We start from the raw sequence: 21,456 nt of genomic DNA, 5'->3' as shown, positions 1-21,456 counted from the left end.
CCGAGGGCGACAAAGTGAGACTCTGTCTCGAAAAAAACAAAAAACAAAAAACAAAGAAGAGCTGGGCGGTGCCTGTGGCTCAAAGGAGTAGGGTGCCAGCCCCCACATACTGGAGGTGGCGGATTCAAACCAGGCCTGGCCAAAAACTGCCAAAAAAAAAAGAAAGAAAGAAAGAAAGAAAGAAGAGCAAAGCTGAAGGCATCACATCTCGTGACTTTGCACTCCATTTTAACTTTTAATTTTTGAAATTATCCTACATGCAAATTCAGATGATCCATACCTGTGTTTCGGAGAGTGACAATTTGTAGACTATTAATACTAGGCAGTTGGTTTGAGAGTCTCGTGTTCTTCCTCCCTGGTTTGGAGTAGTCTTTTGAGGACATTGGCTCCCTGTAATTTATCTGTGCCATTAATAAAGTGGAGACAACATTCTTTAATTTTTGAAATTCTAATATTTCACAAAAATGTGAAATCCTTTGATAAATTCATAAAATATTTGTAGCATATTGTAAAGAATTTTTAAAAATAGACTTCTAGCTTTTGGCTTTAATTATATTCAGATGATTTTTGAATCTCTTTATTTCTTGGTATTAGATAAATTCATTCATTTAGGAATGTAAACATTTCATGCCCTGCCGACACCTTAGGTATACTTACCTATTGAGGATACATTTTCTATGATGTTTAGTTTGCTTGAATGAGATTATAAGTTATAAAACACTGGTTCTCAAGTAAAGCTGGTTCATTCCAGATTTTGAAGTAAACCATGCCGATCACCCCTCTCCATAAAAACAATTGTAAAATAAACACATCAATTTACATTTTGACTAACTACACAATTAATTTTATGTTTAAGATAGTAATTTTAAGTGAGTGTGAGTATGTAGCTAAGTGTAATAGAAAAAATGTTCTGTGCATTGTAACATTGCAGCCAAGTTTTAAATTAAAAAGTCTTTAAAAGGTCAAGATTTTGGAGCACATGTGGCCCAATCATCATTTATGTGGCACTTCTACATTTAAATTGTCTTTTAACTTTTCTCACCAAAACATGTTATGAAAAATGGGCATATGGTTAATGGGTACAAAAGTATAGTATAGTTAGGTAGAATAAATAAGATGTGATGTCTGCAATATGGGGCAAGAACAGTTAACAATAATTTAGTGTATATTTCGATATAGCTAACAGAGTGGAGTCAAAATGTTCTTAGCCCAAAGAAATGGTAAATCTTTGAGATGACAGATACCCCAGTTACCCTGATTTGGTGATTACACAGTGTACACGGCATCAGAGTGTACACCTTAAATACGTATAACCCTGTAAATATGGACAAGTATTATGTATCCATAATAACCAAAAATAAAACATTTAAAAAAATAACTAAAATTAAATTTCTAAGTGTATACTTTGTGAAAGTCAGAAGGCAAGAATTAACCATTCTAGCATTTGACATAATTCTGTTATTTTCTCCCTCCCTTATACTGAGAAATAAGCAAGCTCCTGACAGCCACCTGAGATCCCTGAACACGAAGACTAAGCATGCTGTGAAGAGATCCAAACACAGTTATGTAATTAAAATGTGCAATTAAAATAGTTAACTTATTTTCTATGACCTGAGAGTACAAAAGCAGAAGCTATTTTTTTGAGACATTTTAGGATTCCTATGACATAAGCCAGCATCTACGCGGAACAAGATTTGGTATGTTCACAATTTAATTAAATTCAAGCTCTCAATAACCCCATGATAAAAATAGAGGCTAAGCCCCTCAGAAGTCTGTACCTGCTAGATGTTTCTGATCTAGAAAATAAAATTAACTCATCAGTGAAATGATCCAAATAGATTGCCAGGAGCTAATTTTGCTCAATGTGAATTGATCCATATTAGGAAAATAATTAGGAGAATACTGTGATGAGAGACAGTAAATGTGTCCATCAGAAATACAGACCACACACATATAAACATATACACACACAGACACACACAAATGTCTTCATACACAAATAAGCACACATGTGTTCATATATATGCAAACACACGCATACAATTCGAATATAATGATCAAAAATTCTATATGAGTTTCACAATGTGCATGTTGGAAAAAATGTAAGAAACTTCCCTTTTTTTAGCAGAGCTGTAGAGAGAAGTTGAGCTTTCTTGACAAGTTGAGAAAAATGTCCCTTGCATCCTGATTTCTTTCTTTACCTAAAAGGTAACTAAACATATTGTTAATTTGTTCTTTCCAGTCATGCACTAACCCCCAAGAAATGATACCTTCGCATCCCTCCCAAACAGGCCCTTCCCTCTGATTTCCTCTCACCCATCCATTGCCTTGATGGTTGCTCCTGGCTGGCAGACCATATTCAACAGTGTTGGATGGGGAACTTATGGCGTTATGATTTCATGATTGTTCTTACTTAAATAGCAAAAAAGGCAAGAAAATCTTTCATATTTCTCTGGTACACCCTTTCAATGAAAGGATTTGTTCTGTAAAATTGGGATTCAGTGAAAAGGCCACCCTAAGGACCTATAAGGCTATATGTGGACTTAAGGCTGCAGGTTTAACTGGAAAAGCATTCCCCTCAAACTAGAAAAGCATTCTGTGGCCTTTCTACACCTTAGTTTTATTGGCCACAGTAGTGGCCAACTGGAATGAGAATGTCATTCTGTAGACAGTGCTGCTGAACATTAGTGATTTTATAATCACATATTTACCAGTGACAGTGGCCACATCTTTGTGAGGTTGGTTTAGCTGATATATCAGCTGGGTGGGCTCTGACCTTAAATTTGGGTCCACCTCTTGGGGATTAGAGTAATCTTGGGGATTACTCTACATATGGCCTCTAGCTGAAGCAGGCAGATGGTGACCTCTCCAACTATCTTTAACCTCTGTACCCCTGCCCACTTATCTCTTTGCTTTATGTGTTTTTTGCTTCACAATAAATTAGCTATTAAATGATACAGCTGCTACTCATAGCTGGGTTTTTAGTTTACAGGAGAGGATACTGTGATTTAAGTATTTCAAAATAATCTGGACCATTCTCCGCTAGGAAACATTTTTAAAATTGAAATCACAAGGGAAAGAAAATGAAAACGGGCAAATACTTGTGACACTGGATGTTTACTGAGAGTACTCTGCAAGTCCTAGATCCATGCAAAATTAAGAGTTCATACCATTCACAACAGTGGAAGATGGTATCATTTTGAAAATATTATCCTATACCACTGTGAAAGTTGACCACGTTGTTCTTGTTATATCCGGTTAAAGCAATTGAGAGACCAGACTGAAAAAGCATCTAGGGCACAAAACGTTGTTCCAAGGACATAATTCTCTGTAAGCTTGGCCGCCGAAACTGTTTGCTACAACTTGAAACCAGTTTGATCTAATACCCTCTGAAACAACCTACTGCAACTCTAAGAATAGTTTTACCCGTCTCTATCACTTTCCCTTCAAAACTTTTCAGATCCCCTAAACTTCACTAGTCCCAATTAATTTTCTTGAAGAAAAATAGGCACCGTTTCTCCTTATTGTCAAACTTCCAATCTTCTCTTTGTTCTTCTGGCATACCAGAGACCACCCAGTCTGTGGGTACACCCTGAATTGCAGTGTAGCTTCCCAGATAAAACAGACTAACTATAAAGACCCCTCTCTACATTACTTCCCTTCCACACTGCCCTGGTAGAAGAGACTGCTTCTGTGTTGCGCTGACACCAAACTTGGTCATGACACTTGCACTCTTCCTTCCTGCAAGTGGAAACTGCATCATGCCGCCCAGGAGTGATCTTTTTTTTCTTGGCTAGTGAAATGTGAGTGAAAGCACGTCAGCCTGTGGTTGACCTTGACTTTATTTTTTCCCACTCTGCCATGAGAACAGCATCTCCTGGATAGGACGCTCTGTCAACTTGGGTCTCAAAGTGAGGGCAGTGTGAAGCCAAGTGACAGCTAATCAAAAATGGACTCAGAGTATGGGCAAGAAATCGATGTTTGTTGTTTGCCACCAGCACCTAAGTTGTTTTTTAGATTCAGAGTGACCTAGCCTACCCTGACTGATGTGGTAATATTGGATCTATGTATAGGCAAAGGAGGGATGTTATTTCCTGAATGCTAGACTAGAAGTAAAGATTCTGGCATTTACATTATGCTTTGCTAATAACGTTACCTTGAACAACTTTCCAAATTCCTCCAGTGTCTGTACAAGGCATCTGTACAATGAATTCCTCCTGCATCTGTGCAGTGAATGATGTGATGAGATGACGTTAGTTTTAAAGCCCCTGGATTCTATGATTAAATCCTAAATGCTATTGGCAAAGTCATTATTGTTTAACTTTATTGAAACTTACTTCACATCTTTATTTACTTATTAGGCAGCTGGGTAATACTTTGTGTTTGTGTAGAACACAACATTCAATGGAATTGGATATTTCTTTGTAGCTAAAAGAAGGTCTGGTCTTCAACATTTGGAAGGCGTAATAAAAATTCACACCTGTGCTGCATTTTACAAGGGTACATGCCAGAGCTATTAAGTGTAGAGTATAAATGTCTTAACACAAAAATTAAGAAAGTACACTGAAAGTTTGTTATAAGTATTTCAAATTGCAGAAGTAAAGTTGTCCATGGATTTAACATTGTACCCCATAAATGCATTAATGTAGCTGTGCAATAGTACACAGCTATGATTTAGTTAAAAAAATTCTCAAATTGTAGTGAAGTTTGAATTAATGACCAGCAATACCTTGCATGTAGCAAAACATATACGACAATTAGTAGTTTGATTTATTGTTGTTGTTTTTAATGCCATCTTATTAGATCATTCAATGTAGCAGGTAACAGGAATACTTCATCTCTCCGCCATGTGAAACAAGCTTATTTCTGTTATGTTTCTTTAAGAGATTAGGACAAGTAGCATGGCCAGCCTTTGGTAGTGAGGATGGTACTGCCAGTGGGATGTAGATGTCACTTGTGGTCTTAGTCAGATTAGAGATGTTACTGCAGCAAGTCCCAGAAATATATGAGTATATTTAGAATTTTTGGGTACATGATCTTTCTGTGCCTTACCCCTATGAAGTATTTCCGCTCAAAACATGTTAGAACATCTTCTGGAAGCTTATCGGAAATTCAGAATGACCTTGGAATTATTAAATAAGGTTCTTCATTTTAACAAGATTTTTATTAAATTTCTAAAAGCACAGACTTTTCAAAGAGTAAACTTGAGAAGTAAACCAGAAATTCTCTTTTTTAAGCGGTTATTTTATATATCCAACTTGGGAACGCTGCACCACTATTCCCACACCACAAATATTGAGAAACACTATAGCACTAATATAGGATCAATGTGACCTGCAATGATATAAAAAATATGCAGTATACTAGACATTTCAAATGGGCCCTCCATCTTTGAGTACTATACCAGATTCTGGCGTTTGTGTTTCAAGACCTTGCTCACAGTTTTCAATACTCCATCCTGATTATGAAGAGGGAAGGCTGTTTGCATAGGGGTTGAAAGCATTGGCTTTGAGTCCAAATTTCTGAGTTCAAATGCTGCCATCTTGTTACTTGAGGTATAAAACTGTGGATAGTTTTTACTTAATTTTTCTGAATTTCATTACCCTACCAACATAGTACAGATAATAATCATGGCCTCAACAGCAAAGTTATTTGAGACCAGATGGACCCTTATCTCTGATTCATTAACAATTTTCCTTTCTTAGGGTTGACTAAGAAAGTTATAACCAGTGTTTAGGCATGCCAGGGGTCAGCATATTTTTATAAGATAACTACTGAGTTTCATTAAAAATATATGACACATGAAATTTCCATTCCTTTGTTTGAAGATTGTACTCTCAGTCTTGTGAATGCACTTCTCCTTAATCTATTTATGGAATGGTTTGTTTCTTTGTGTAAGTTCTGAATAGGATTTTTCTGATATAAAATTTTCCAAGGGAGATAATGGATTTAGCCTCATGCAGGCTTTAAGTAGATTTTATCATCTGCTTTAACTTCAAACTTCACTGCCCTGAGAAAAATGATAGTTGATGTGCCCCTTTGGTTATGTCCACTGAAAATTACAATGCCAGGCTTAGGCACAGGACTTCCCAGAACACAAGAGTTTCTGTGTTCAGGCAGAGGACTAAAACAATGTGGGTTAAGTTTTGGATATTTTGCATTGTTATGATTTTTTAAAAATCACGATACTCTCTAACTGAGTGAAGAAGCATGCAATTTTGGGAGTGGATTCTAACACATTGCTGTATGAAATTATATTCAAAATAGAATAAAATAAATTAACACACGGAATGATAATTACTTACATTTAATAGTTACCATTTCCTATATATAATTCTAGAACTTTGCATGTATGTGCTTATTTGATTCTCACAATAATCCTGTGATGTTAGATAGGGGTGGTTCCTCTTTTAAAGATGTAGAAACTGAGGCATTGAGCTTTTGAGAAAAAGGCCTAAAATATCACAGCCAATAACTACCTGATTCAGGAAACGAATTTAGATAACCTGGATCGAGACAGTACATTCAATGGTTTTATATGTGGCAATTTAGCTGAAATCTAACTTTACTTTTCAAATGTCCTTTCTGTATAGTGTTGGGCTAAGCTGGCAACAAGAGAGATTTGTGAGATTTGCGGGTAGATGTGAAATGGTAGCCAGGGAGTGAGGAGGTTGGTGCAGGGTCCCAGGCATCAGTAAGTTTTAAGAGTTGCTGATCCACTGTCCATCTCATTTGCTTGGGGTTCCTCCAGCAGAGAATTCCTTCAAGGTTTTTAAGTCATGGGCAACGCGCACATGCTGTGAAGAGGGCTCCAGATTCCTCTTCAGTTTCCTCAAGGCAGGTCACTCAAGGCTAAATATGGAGTTATAATGATGAGAAAAGCAGCAAATAGCAGATACAAGTTATAGCTTAAAAACAGTGAATAAAAAACATGGTTGTAACTTATTCTCCTGACTTACCTTCATGGAGTTTATTTATGTTATTATTTTTTCTCTTTTCAGTTCAGATTTTACTCACATTACCTGCTCTGCTGATCTACAACCATTACATGTCCACTCAGAAAGAAAGTTGTCTATGGATTTAACTAATGTTTTCCCTTGATTCCTTGCGAGTGACCGTTCCCGGATTCTCTCGCCATACCTTCCATGAGTTTTGCTTCTGTGCATTCTCTTCATATTTGGGGACAGTCTAATTTCCAAAATAAATCCCTATTCCACATAACTCCGTGATTGTGCTTTCCCAATAAAACAAAACACTCACTGATGTACATCACCATAAGACAGAAGTCATATTTATTCCTATAAAATGAAATCTTTCCTCTTATTAACAGATCATAGCTCAAGGTGAACAGCGCAATGCAGGGGCATTATGATCACTCTGTGATGTTCAATGTCATCCTCATCTTCAGCCTCTCCCTCCTTGAAACATTCGTTGAAGTATCGTTGCACAGCAAATCAAAGGTATTCAGGTGAGCTTAATTTAAAGAAAGAAAAATTTCAGTTAGCATCAGTGGTTTACCAAAATATTTTAGTAGAAATGGAATTCACTCTCCAGGTCTCAAGAGAAATGCTATTATATTTTCACCTCAAAAGCAAATGTTTTGAATATCCTTCACCGATGGATTCGTAGTGTTATCTGAGGAGTAATATTTATTCTTAGGCTTCCATTTACATTAAGAATAATTTACAAACATCATAACCTCTGCTAACTTGAGAGAAGATTCTATTTTCTAGCTCTATAATGCACCCTCTTTCTGTTCAAATATGAACATTTGCTTAAACTCTGGTGCCCAGACTGCTCCCAATTGTCTAACAAAGCTCTAAGCCCAGCCAAACATTGTGGAGAAACTATACAGCAATTCCTTTGTGCCACACTCTTGTTTTGACATCTCAGTGAGTCTATTTACATGTAGTAATTTCCCAGTGCCAGTTAAAGTCAGAGAAAGTGATTCACTGTGGCATCCTTGCAAAATATGACAGATGGGCTCATTAGTCTTTTGATTCATAAAACCCATGATGTTGTTTTGCTTAAAATAAGAAGCAAAAAATAAGCAAGCCCCTGATAGGTTTAATTCAGAGTCAGAGCAAAGTATTGCCAGCTCTGCAGATTCATGCAAAGAACTGACAAAAGGAGCAGCAGAAAAAACAAAACAAAACAAAACAGGATTGTGCAAATGAATGCATTATACTTTGTAAAAAGTTATGAGCTATGAAGTGATTTTTAAAAAAGGATCCGAGGGTCTAAAAGCTAAGCAAATGAAGTAGAGGGAAGCAACAACAATACTAAGGTGTGTGCTATTTGTTGTGTCTTCTTGACATAAATATAGCAAAGGACAGAATAAAGACATTAAAAAATTGAGAGAATGTAAAAGTCATGAATAATATAATACAGAATACTATGTGTTCTATGTGTTCATAGAGAAGTCAAAGTATAAAAGAAGATAACTTTGGAACATCAACACCAAAAACTCTTCAAGGAAGCTCTGGTAGAGAAGGTCATAGCAGCAGAAAGATATTTTTATGGAAATTGTCCTTCATATTAATTAGCCGTCTATGTTCTGTTGGAATCAGCAAACTTGCCGGCTAGAAAGATTCCACAGTCAAATCCAAATTTAAAATTGTGGGTGGTAGATTTCCAAATCTTATCTGCTGTCTGGCCTTTGAACATTGCTTAAAGAAAGGCTGCACAGGGTGGTGCCTGTGGCTCAAAGGAGTAGGGTGCTGACCCCATATGCTGGAGGTGGTGGGTTCAGGGACAGCCCCAGCCAAAAACTGAAAAAAAAAAAAAAAAAAAAAAGAAAGGCTGCATAGCTTGCAGTATGTCTTACACTGTTTAATAATAATAATAACAATGCCAAGAGATTAGTGAAGGAGTCCACAATGTTATTCTTCATTGAAGCAAAATATTCATGAGAGCAAATTAAAAACATCTTTTTATGTAGCTACATATAAAAATAAATTTTAAAATTTAAATATGTAGATAAAAGTAAGACTTTATCAATGTTTCAAATTCTGGGCATATTGTCTTAATGTACATCTCTCGCCTTATCCATATTCAAGAAAAAATGTTTTTAAAAAGTCTTCCAAGAATATTTGTGAGCATTTCTCATCTATATCTTTTTAAGAACATTACAGGGGTGCACATGTTTTAGTTACATGGGTTTTTTTGTACATTTTAGGTCAAAATTAAAGTGTGTCCCTGACCCAGAATGTGTGCATTATACCCACGAGGTGTGAATTAAACCAGCTCCTCATTCCTGCTTCTTACTTGACTGCCATTGAGTTTTACTTTCCTATGACGTTATCCCATGTAAATGTTGACCATCAAGTTCCATTAGTATTGAGTACATGTGGTGCTTGGTTTTCTATTCTTGTGGTACTTCACTTGGAGGAATAGTCTCCACTTCCATCCAGGTTTTTGCAAAAGAAACTAGATCACCATTTTTTTTAATGGCTGAGTAGCACTCCTGGGTACACAAATACCACATTTTATTAATCCACCCATGTATTGATGGGCATTTGGGTTATTTACACATCCTTGAAATTGTGAATTTTGCTACTATAAACATTTGAATGCAAGCATCCTTAGGGTAAAATGTTCTTTTTTCCTTTGGGTATTTACCTACTAGTGGCATTGCAGGACCGAACAGTAGGTCCACTTTTAGCTCCCTGGTGTATCTCCATGCTCCTTTCCACACATATGAGTTTGCAGTCCCACTAACAGTGTATAAGAGTTCCTTTTTCTCTGCATTTGTTCTAGCATTTGTTTTGGAAATTTTTAACAGGAACCATTGTCACTGGAGTTAGGTGATATTTCATGGTGGTTTTGGTTTGCACTTCCCTAATGATTAGAGTTGTTGAGCATTTTTTCATGTTTTCATCGCCCATTAAACTATCTTGCTTTGGAAAGTTTCTGTTCATGTCTTTTGCTCACTTTTAGTGGGATTGTTTGATCTTTTTCTTGCTGATTTTCTGGAGTTTTTTGTTTTTTCTGGTTATCAATCCTTTATCAGATGTATAGCATGCAAATATTTTCTCTGCTTCTGTGGACTGTCTGTTTACTCTGTTGACTGTGGCTTTCATTGAAACTTCAATGAATATAGATACAAAAATACTCAATTAAATCTTAGTAAACCAAGTTCAGTTTCACGTCAAATAAACAATTCATCATGACCAAGTGGACTTCATCCCAGAGATGCAAGGATGGTCAACATATGAAAATCTATAAATGAAATCTGTAATATAAATAGATGCAAAAACAAGACCTGTATGATCCTTTCAGTAGATGCAGGAAAAACATTTGACAAGATTCTGCACTATTTATGACAAGAATGCTCAACAAAATAGGCATAACTATTAAGACTTACCTCAAATAATAAGATCGCCCACTATCTCCACTTCTTTTCAACATAGTGCTGGAAGTCCTAGTCTGCATAATCAGGCAAAAGAAGGAAGTCAAGAGTAACCAAATGGGAAAGAACATGTTATCTTTTGCAGATGAAATGATTTTATATCTAGAAATTTCCAAGGAGCCATCTAAGAGATTACTGGAATTCACAAATCAATCCAGTAAAGCTCAGGCTACAAAAATAATTGCACACAGATCATTAGCTTTCACATATGCCCAAAACAGTCAAGCTGAGAATCAAACAAAATGTGTAATACTTTTCTCAGTAGCTACAAAGAAAACAAAATATCTAAGAATATATTTAACCAAGAAAATGAAAGACCTATATAGGAAAAACATTGAAACACTGAGGAAGGACAATACAGAGGGTATTAAACAGATGGAAACACATTCACGCTTATGGGTCAGCAGAATCAACTTTGTTAAAATGGTTGTACTACGCAAAGTGAATTATAGGCTTAATGCACTCCCAGTAAAATACCACTACCATTTTTCATATATCTAAAAAATACAGTTCTATGTTTCATATGGAACTAGACAAGACCTGGAATAGCCCGTGTAACCTTATTTAATAAGAACAAAGGGGCAGGCATCACTTTATCAGACTTTAAGCTATATTGGAAGGCTATTGTAAACCAAAACAGAATGTCTGGGAACAAAATAGAAACATAGTTCTATGGATCAGAACAGAGAGCCCGGAGAACCCAGAGAAACCATCCTCATATTCCCATCTGATTTCTGGCAAAGCAGATAAAAACATACACTAAGAAAAAGAATCCCTATTTAATAAATGGTGCTGGAAACCTGGATAGCCACATGTAAAAGATTGAAACAGAATTCCCACCTCTCACCACTTACAAAAATTAACTCACAATGGATATAAGACTTAAACCTAAAGCAGGAAACTGTAAGAATTCTAGATAAACTATTGGAAAAACTCTTACAGATATTGGCTTTAGGAAAGAAGTTATGCAGAAAACCTGATAAGCAATCATAGTAATAACAAAAATAAGGAAGCAGGACCTGATCAAACCTCTTGGATATTTTGGTGATTCAGGTGCATCAGCAGTCTGGGCTGCAGGCAGGCTTGGTGTCCAAATCCTTTAATGAACCAAACATTTGCCAAGACGTGGCAAAAAAACCATTATTTTGTGAGAAAAGAGAAAAACATAAACATTGATTTTGGTCCTGTGTCAGGCTCTGTGCCTCATTGTTAACAAATATTAATTTAATCTGTCTTTTTATTTCCTACTTTATTCTTTCCCTAAGTATTTGTATTAAACCATTTATATTCTACATACTTTTCTCTGTTATGATGTCTTCATTTTCCTTTTCACCATCAAGGATCCACTATTTATTTTAGAAACACTTATTTAGCAATGACATACACATGTACACTTACAGTGACAGACCCCATAAGTAGTTGTACTGTAAAGATAGTCCTTCGCTTAATCCTCATCTGTATTCTAAGAGGAATTAGATGGAGGACAATACTAAGGGACAGAATTGTTTATTAACTTGTCTGTTGTCACTTAACAAGCAAGTGGCAGATTCAGAATTCAAGCTCACGCCAGTGATCTGGTTACAGATGGGACTCTTGTGTGTAATACTATGATGTGCAGGGCAAGAGACTCTATGAGAGAGAGAATTCGAGGACCTCCGTTTATTAATTAGAAAACTCTTTCTTGGTTTTAATAAAACCCACCTTCTGATAAGGTAATCTCAACAAGATCTGTTCCATTATTCAGGTATGTTGAACTTAGCCTACATCTCCTAAATCTCCTAGATTGCCAAAGATTTCTTTCATAACAAAATTATACATTTTCACTGATAATATTTGAAAAATAACAAGGTGGAGAAGTGTCTTGCCAAGTGATTTACCAATACATCTTAATAATAACATATTTTAGTCTTTCCCAGATCATCCACAATTTATTTTACAAGGTTTCAGTTAGCAACTACACACACACACACACACACACACACTGTGACGGGCACCGTGCATAGCTGGAGTGTACAGATACTACTCCCCTCAATCCTTATGGTGTTCTATGAGGTAGGAATTAACATTATTCCCTTTTTATGGAGGCAATTACAAAGAGTCAGTAACAATCAAAGTAATTTACTTTTGTAAATTACAAAAATTAAAAAAAATTTTTTTAATCAAATGTTATGAGACAGAAAAGGAAAAAGAAAAAAAAAAAGGAGTGCTCCCCTTTCCACCTCCCCCACCCCAACCCATCGGGTTCAGTCAGTGTGACTAGTTCTTCTTGGTGCTTATACTAAATTATAACTTATTGGGACCCAGTTTCCTTGTAGTCTAGCATTGCTGGCTGTCGGCTGTTTCTTACAGAGGAAGTGATCAGCTTTATCCATCAATTTATATGTCAGCTGTGCTTGTTAACAGCCCTCTGAGATCAGACTCACCCTTCTACTCTCATTTGTGTCTTTCTGTGGCAGACCGTGTGAGTTTCACGTCCCCACATCTGCCCTCTCCTTGTTCTTTGCTCACCAACTTGCTAACCTCAGTTTTGGTCAGGTTGTAAAAGCGTGCAGCTCTCTGGGAATCCTGCTCCATCTAAGCCATCACAACAGCCCTATTTGCCATGCTCTTTGCCACACTTACTATTATATTTCAGGGAATAAAAGTCAAATGCTAAAAGTATGGAATGAAAACTTTACCTCTTTGTCTTAAAACAGCTCTTCTTATGTATGCAGATCCTCTTTTTGATCTGTGTACATGAATCAAATGCTATTTGTTTTCGCTCAAGTTGATAGATGACTTTAGGTGGTACCAAAAGCATTCATTATCACTTCTTCAGGAAAACCCAAGCGCTGGACACGACACCATTTTCCTCAAAAGTGTCTCATTGGAGAAGGAACATTTTCAATTTTTTTTTTTTTTTTTTTGAGACGGAGCCTCAAGCTGTCCCCCCTGGGCAGAGTGCCATGGCATCACGCTCACAGCAACCTCCAACTCCTGGGCTCAAGTGAGTCTCCTGCCTCAGCCTCCCAAGTAGCTGGGACTACAGGCGCTCGCCACAATGCCCGGCCATTTTTTGGTTGCAGCCGTCATTGTTGTTTGGCGGCCTGGGCTGGGGATTTGAACCCGCCACCTTAGGTGTATGTGGCTGGCGCCTTAGCCGCTTGAGCCACAGGCACCAAGCCAGAGAAGGAACATTTTCACTCTTAAACTATTTTGTTTTTTCTAAGGGTCAGGTTTGGGTAACATTCAAGACCAAAGTACTACTCAAGGCACATTTGCTCTTACAGCGTGTTTTTGTTACATCATTCTCCCCTTTAATTAAAACATGTTTGGGGATTTATACTTGATCATGATGTTGGCAAATAAATGTGCTTATGCAGAGATTTTCAAATCAGGAAAGTATTTTTCTATTATTTAATTATTCCCATTTCTTCATTCAAATGCCTTAAGATTTTTGTTTTAATTTCAATAGATTTAGATTTACAGTGTTTTTTCGTTAAATGAATGAATTGTATAGTATCCATGAATTAATGGATGAAGCTGATCACTTCCTCTGTAAGTGATGGGTACCCATGGCTTACCGGGTACCCATCACCAGAATAGTAATAAATAATAAGTAGATTTTTATCCTCGTCTACCTCTCACTCTTGCCCCTCTTAGTTTTCAAAGTCCATTACACTAGTTTATGACCATATATACCCCTCATTCAGTTCCCACTCCTAAGGGAAAATGTGGCTTTTTTCTTTTCCATTTCCAAGATACTTCATTTCGCCCTTAGGATAAAGATCGCATGTTCCATCCAAGTTGCTGCAACAGACATTTCATTTGTATTTATGGCTAAGAAGTACTCCATGGAGTGAGCGAGTGCGTATCAAGATACATCGGTCTCCTTATGTGCTTATCAATTGATGGGCACTGTTTCCTTATGTGCTTATCAATTGATGGGCACTCTTACTGATTCCATATCTTTGCATTGCGAGTTGAGTTGTGATAAACATTCAGATACTGGTTTTATGTGTGTGTGTGCTTTGTTGTTGTTGTTGTTGTTTGTCTTTTTTGTTTTTTAATAAAAAGTTTTATTTTCCTTTGGGTTGATACCCAACCCAAGCAGTGGGATTACTTGATTAAATGCTAATTTTTGGCTAAAAGGAGTAGGGCGCTGGCCCCGTATGCCAGAGGTGGCGGGTTCAAGCCCAGCCACGGCAAAAACTGCAAAAAAAAATGCCAATTTTACTTTTATCTGTCTGAGGAATCTTCATACTGTTTCCCATAGAGGTTTTATCTAGGGTGTGAGTAATCATTTAAACTATCAATAAAAGAATAATGTAGAACTTCCTCCAAACAGAAAATCAATGTGGCATATGGCATATGATTATTCACTAGCTCTGGTAGACATTTAGCAGTGGCTTCACTTATGGCCCCCATTTTTTTTGTTTTTTGTGACAGAGTTTCACTATGTCACCCTGGGTAGAGAGCTGTGGCATTACAGCTCACAGCAAACTCAAACTCCTGGGCTTTAGCGATTCTTTTACCTCAGCCTCCCAAGTAGCTGGGACTACAGGCACCTGCCACAATGCCTAGCTATATTTTTGTGGTTGTTGTGATTGTTATTTAGCAGGCCCTGGCCAGGTTTGAACCCACCAGCCCCGGTGCATGTGGCTGGTGCTCTAAGCACTGAACAACATGTGCTGAGCAGGTAATCTCCAATTTTAATAGTCCATTTTTAAAAATTCACTAAAAAACATACATTTCAAAAAGATTGACACTAATGCAGAGGAAAGTGCATGGGTGCAAAGACATATCAACCTATAACAAACTTAATGGGATCATTTGTGAGCAGGACGTATAGGTACACATGCATATATTTAATTACTTGGATTAATCTTCTGGTGAACAAAAACCTCCATCTTGCTCCTCCCTACATCAATTAATTGCTTAATGTAAATAGAGTTTTAGTTCACCTCTTTTCAAACATTTTGGTCCTAGACAAAACCCAAAATTACCAAAAACATTTTTTTTTTGTCCTTTAGGTAACTTTATGATGCTTGATCAAAAATCTAAGTTCACCTATTTAGGCTGTAGAACACGCACGGGGGAAGGTGCTGACCTAGAAGGAAGCTTCATTTCTACACCGATAGCTTTATGCTTTACCACCTTGGCTGTGGTTGACAGTCACACTTGGGCATTTTGGGTTTGTCCAGCTGGCATGGCAATCTTCATTCAGAGCCGTCTCTGTTGGCATCATCAAATATGCACGTTATATCAAATGAAAGGTAAGCAGAATTGCCACAGTCTATCACTCCCTTTGCTAGTGAGATAAAACAAACTGGTAGATGGACAGTATCAGCCTTACACAAATTTGAGTCAAAGTTCCCCAGTTATTTCAAGGACACAAGTGATCACAAAGCACAGGCCCAGCAAGGACAGGGCTGGGGCTACCAGGGTTGCTCCAACAGTCTTTTCTTGCTGCATCAAGATGAAGTCTTGTCCACAATACATGAGATCTATCATAATGTGTGCAGCTATGTATGTATATGCACAGCAGAGTTCTTTTGGCTTTGAAATACCTCCATTTTATTATTTTAAATTATATAGCTTTCATTACACTTTCTGGGTAATACACTCCATAGATTTATAAATAATGGATTTGTTTTTCCTGTACAGTCCTGGAAAAGATAAATTCTACTAAAACTGATTAATAAGAAGGTACTTTTAATCTAGAAGCACCATTAGTTCATTTGTTCTTAGAAATAAGAAAATTGTACTGGGTGCATTGGCTGATGCCTATAATCCCAGACTTTGGGAGGCCCAGGCAGGTGGATCACCGGTGCTCAGGAATTTGAGATTAGCCTGAGGAAGAGCAAGACCCTGTTTCTACTAAAAACATAAAAACTAGTTGAGCATCCAGGTGGTAGCCTATAGTACCAGCTACTCAGGAGGCTGAGCCAAGAGAATTGCTTGAACTCAAAAGTTTGAAGTTGCTGTGACTTATGATACCATGCACTCTACCACAGTGGAAAGAATGACTCTGTCTCCAAAAAAAAAAAATTATTCAGATCACCTTCTTTCTTTGCTGCAGAGTCTCCCAGAAAAGAGAGAGAACGGATGGTGTTCTCACTGCATCAGCTTATAGAATAGAAATTTGTGCTCTATCCAGGCTCGAAAGCCTCATCAGCCAGCCTAGGCCAAGGATTTGACTGCATTTATCCTGGTACATTTTAGATTATGACAGAGATCCTGTGCACTTCAACTTGCTGAATTTGACTTAGCTTGACATATTTCTCAAAATGCTCTGTCAGCTGTATGATGTAAAATTTTCTTAGGGTCTTATTTCCTAGATTCTATTCTATTTTCCACTGAATGTTCAGACTTTTTCCTCTGCTTATTTTCTTTGTCTCTTCAAAGACAACAGAGAGAATAAACATACCGACTCAGTACATCTTAAATGGCAAGTGCACTTTGTTTTTTTATTCTATACATTGCCTACTCCCTTTTTTGTTGTTTAAAAAGAAAATTTTCCCAAAATACACTTGACTTGTGTCAACCTATGAGGGAACCTGAGCCTGAGTTGAATAACTTGAAAATTTAATTAAAATTAATTTATCATATGTATAAAATCGTGTAACTGCAACTTCCATATAATTATACAAATGTTTCCACTTTAGAAAACACAGGATTTATCTACACAATCAACAATGCATATTGGAGCCTCTTAACTTTTCATTTTCTGAATGTTGGATTAATACACTTTTCAATTCTTCTTTGCCACTTTCACAGACTGGATTTCTACAACGCAAAGATACATAATTTACTCTACTTAAGGTGTGTGTCAATGATTTCACTCTGCTTTTAGGGAAATAAGTAAATTGTTGTTTGCTCCACTTTTTCTTCCTACTTGGGGCTCTCTTATTTATCCTCTAAGACATCATATAACAGTTCTCTCCTCTGATAGGACTTCTTTGAATTTTTCTATTAATTAGAGACAATAAGTCTTCAGCACTCTTCTGATTGAATTATCTAATATTTAGTAGCCTCATAAAAATAAAGTAATCTTACTTCTGTGTCATGTTAAGGGTTGAATTTTGTTTCCCCAAATTGATATGTTGAAGTATAAATTCCCAGTACCTCAAAATGTGGACTTGATTTGGAAATAGGATCATTACAGGTGTAACTAAGCGGAGGCTGTAATGGAGTAAGGTGGGTTCCTAATCCGAGGTGACTGGGGTCTTTATGAGAACGATGTCCATGTGAAGACACAGGGACACAGGAAGAATGGTATGTGCAGGTGGAGACAGAGACTGGACTTATGCACCCACAAACCAAGGAGTATTTATGGCTACAAGAAGCTGGAAGAATAAAGGCAGGCTTCTTCCCTACAGACATTGGAAAGAGAACAGCTAGGTCCACATCTCTATTTTTGACTTTTAGCCTCCAAACCAGGCTGAGAATAATTTTTTATTGTCTCTATTGCTGGTGATACTTTGTTAAGGCAACCCTACGAAATGGATACATGTCATGAGATCTTAGGTTTAATGGGAAATAGTCAACTTCTTTTATGGTTAATACTCAACAATCACTATTTTTTTTTTCTCTCAGAAAAAAAGTTGACACTAATTACTTATGACGATTAACATCTTTTGTGAAGTAAGCCACACAAAGATTTCTGTGTACCTTTCTCAGAAAGATGAAGTTTTTATTATGGCAACAAATTGAACATGTAATACTTAAAATAGCTTAAAATCCTAGTTCAGAAAGTGTGGGTTTACTCTTTTAATGTTAATACAAACAAGCAGCCTGTATTCTCCCACTGGACAAACCTTAAGTGGAGCAATGCAGTAACCGCTAAGTTTTTAAAGCATTCTAACTCCATAAAAGATGGAGAGGAGTTGCCTAATCCACGCTGACTGACAGACAAGACAGAGATTTCAGGAACAGTAAGTTGAAGTTAATTTTGTGCTACTCACATGCTGTGAAAGTCTTGTGTTGAGAAAAAAGGAGGAGTAGAAAATTTTGATTAGAGTTCTGGAATTTCTCCCTCACTATTTATCTCAGAAATGACAAAAGTTTATGTATACCCTCCACAAAAGTAATAGTCATCTCAGATTTTGGTAAGAGCCAATCGTATTCAGATGCACCTTCTATAAATTGGTATTAGCTTTATATATTTTCATGAAATGTGATGATTAGTAATGAGTTTTCCAGAGATACTATAATTAACATTTCTCTCACTGCAAAAAGCTGAAAAACCTCTGTCCTCATTCAGTGTTCAGGAATTTCTCCATCAGCCTAGCTCATAGCAACATCTAACTCCTGGGTTCAAGAGATCTCCTGCCTCAGCCAACCAAGTAGTTGGGACGACAGATGCCCACCACAGTACCCAAGCTAAGTTTTCTACTTTTAGTAGAGATGGGGGCCTCACTCTGGCTCAGGCTTGTCTCCAACTCCTGAGCTCAAGGGATCCTCCTGCCTCAGCCTTCCAGCGTGTAGGATGATGGGCATGAGCCACCCTGCCCTGTCTTTAAATGTAATCATTTAAAAAACACAATCTGACAATGGTATACTCACTCTGGAAAGCTGCTGTTGCCAATTTCGAGGACTAGACTTAAGGGGCAGCTAGTTCTTCCACATGGATCCACTTTCTCTATTAGGCGGTGCTGCTCTATGGAGCAACATGGAATTTACCTGCCCCTTATCATTTGTTTCATATGAAATGGTTTCAGGTAGTTTATTTTGGTTAGTTTCAACTTCTAAAAAGAAGTTTTCGGATCCAGCTACCTCAAAGAAAGGAAGATTCACCATCATCTATATCTACAACTGTATCTATGTTGCATTTATTACTATATAAATCTCTATACTTATTCCTGTATCTCGGCCTAATCTCTATCTCTACAAACGTGAATATATGTACATACACACACACATATACACACACATAAGTACATATATACATAATATTGGTTTTTAGTTTTATTATAATATTTAATTATACATAGTAGACTCAAAGAGCTAAGTATCCATTTTAGTCTCTTCTTCTGTAAGTTTTAAGATATTCTTTCTTTAGTCAATTCAATACTCCTTTTTCTCAGAGAAGATAACAGAAGCAAACAAAAGCAATCCTTCCCTCAGGGTGGTGATAGCCATCTACATAAACAGTTATAAATCTGCTATATTTATAGAGCTAGTTGTAAAGCAATATTTGAGTCTTGGATTACCACTGTACAGAAATATTACTACTTTATAAACTTTTAAAAATATTACATTCTGGGGTGGCACTTGTGGCTCAAAAGGGTAGGGTGCTGGCCCCATAAACCAGAGGTGGCAGGTTCAAACCCAGCTCTGTCCCCCCCCCCAAAAAAATTACATTCTAATAATCTCTTAGTTTAATTCTTCTGAATAGGATGTATATATTAGGCATGTTATTTGATGAACATCTTAATCCAATGATTTAGAAATATTTGAATTGAGCATTAAGTATATAAAATAAAGAGTGTTATTAAGAGGCACTACTAGTCACTTTTTAAATAAATTCATCTCAAAACTCATTTACCTATTGTTCATTAATTAAAGATGATATATAAGCTATATTATTATAATTCAGTTAGATCAATGGAGAATATACGTACATATTCTTAGTAGAACTTATTTCCAAAGCACCTTAAAATTAAAAAATGTATATATTTTCTAAATTTTTAGCACCATCAATGTTCCTTGAAGGAAACATTCTTTGGAGGAAGCAAACTCTACCTTGTTTTTATAACCCATCATTTTATTATATTTTCCTCAAATAAAAATAAAAATGAGACAGTTTAAGGAACAAGGTAACATTATTAATTCCTCTCTATATAATCCCCTATCCTATCAAATGGTCAAATTAAAAGACGTATTTTAAAATATGGTTGTAGTATTGTAAGTAACAATAATGAACCTTGCTTCACATTTGCATGGTGTTGTCTACTTTCTCTCTCAAAGCCCCTTCACACCATTTCACACTGTATATGACTGCCAATCATATAAACACTACTGGTCCTCCTGAGTCACAGAAGAAAAATCAATAGAACAACAAACACCCCCAAACAAATCACAATTTGATTTCATTACATGCAAAATGTGTATGCATGTATGTATGTATTTATTGATCTGCAAATTTTAAAGCTGAAAACTTTTGTGTCAGGCAAGGCTGCACATCAATTTATATTTCTCTTTGAAGCCACCATTTAATGAAAATTGAAATTTCACTATAGGGAGAACCCTGAACTAGATTTAATTAAGCGCTTCAAATAATCCTAAAAGGATGCTTTAATGCCATGGTGTAGAACATCCATTTGTTTTTCTGAAAATGATGAAGCCCAGTAGTCTATCTGGGTTTTCTTTAAAATCTTTTAATTAATCTGTGCTGTTAATTCTTTCTTATAAATCTTCTTTCTTATGTTAAACAATGCTGAAAACAATCAGCTCTAAAAGTCAATTCTCCTTTTTTATCTAATTCCAGATAGAATCTCTTATATGATCCTCAGGAATTACTGCTGGCCATTTGAGATTTACACATACTCATCTCTGCGTTTTGCTGTTACAGATTTACCCATGGAAAATGACCTTTTTTGTTATAATGCTTTGAATTTATATAGTTCATTACATTTATAAATTTCAATTAATTCTGCTAATACCTTCATGTTAAAGGAGTGATAATTTCTATGATTATATTATAGATGAAAAAGCTTTAGTTTAGAGATCTAAAGATTCACCCGGGTATAGGGGACAGTTAGTTGATGATAGCAAGGCAGGATACCTGATTCTTAAGCAGTTTTTATTCTTTACTTGAACCAGTCTTCACCAAGTGTGTAAATGAAGTTTCAGAGAAATGTCAAGATAAAACTAATAAATGAGTTTTTAATTTTAATATAAAACATTCAAGTATCATGGTAATCAGGATACAAAGTACACAGCCTAGAACTTTCTTTTTTTTTTTTTTTCAGTTTTTGGCCAGGACTGGGTTTGAACCCACCACCTCCAGTATGTGGGGCCACTGCCCTACTCTTTTGAGCCACAGGAGCTGCCCTATAGCC

Source organism: Otolemur garnettii, unplaced genomic scaffold (assembly GCF_000181295.1).
Source record: "Otolemur garnettii isolate 467f Iridium unplaced genomic scaffold, OtoGar3 scaffold00009, whole genome shotgun sequence".
Taxonomy (NCBI): Eukaryota; Metazoa; Chordata; class Mammalia; order Primates; family Galagidae; genus Otolemur; species Otolemur garnettii.
Note: the sequence above shows the minus strand (reverse complement) of the source record.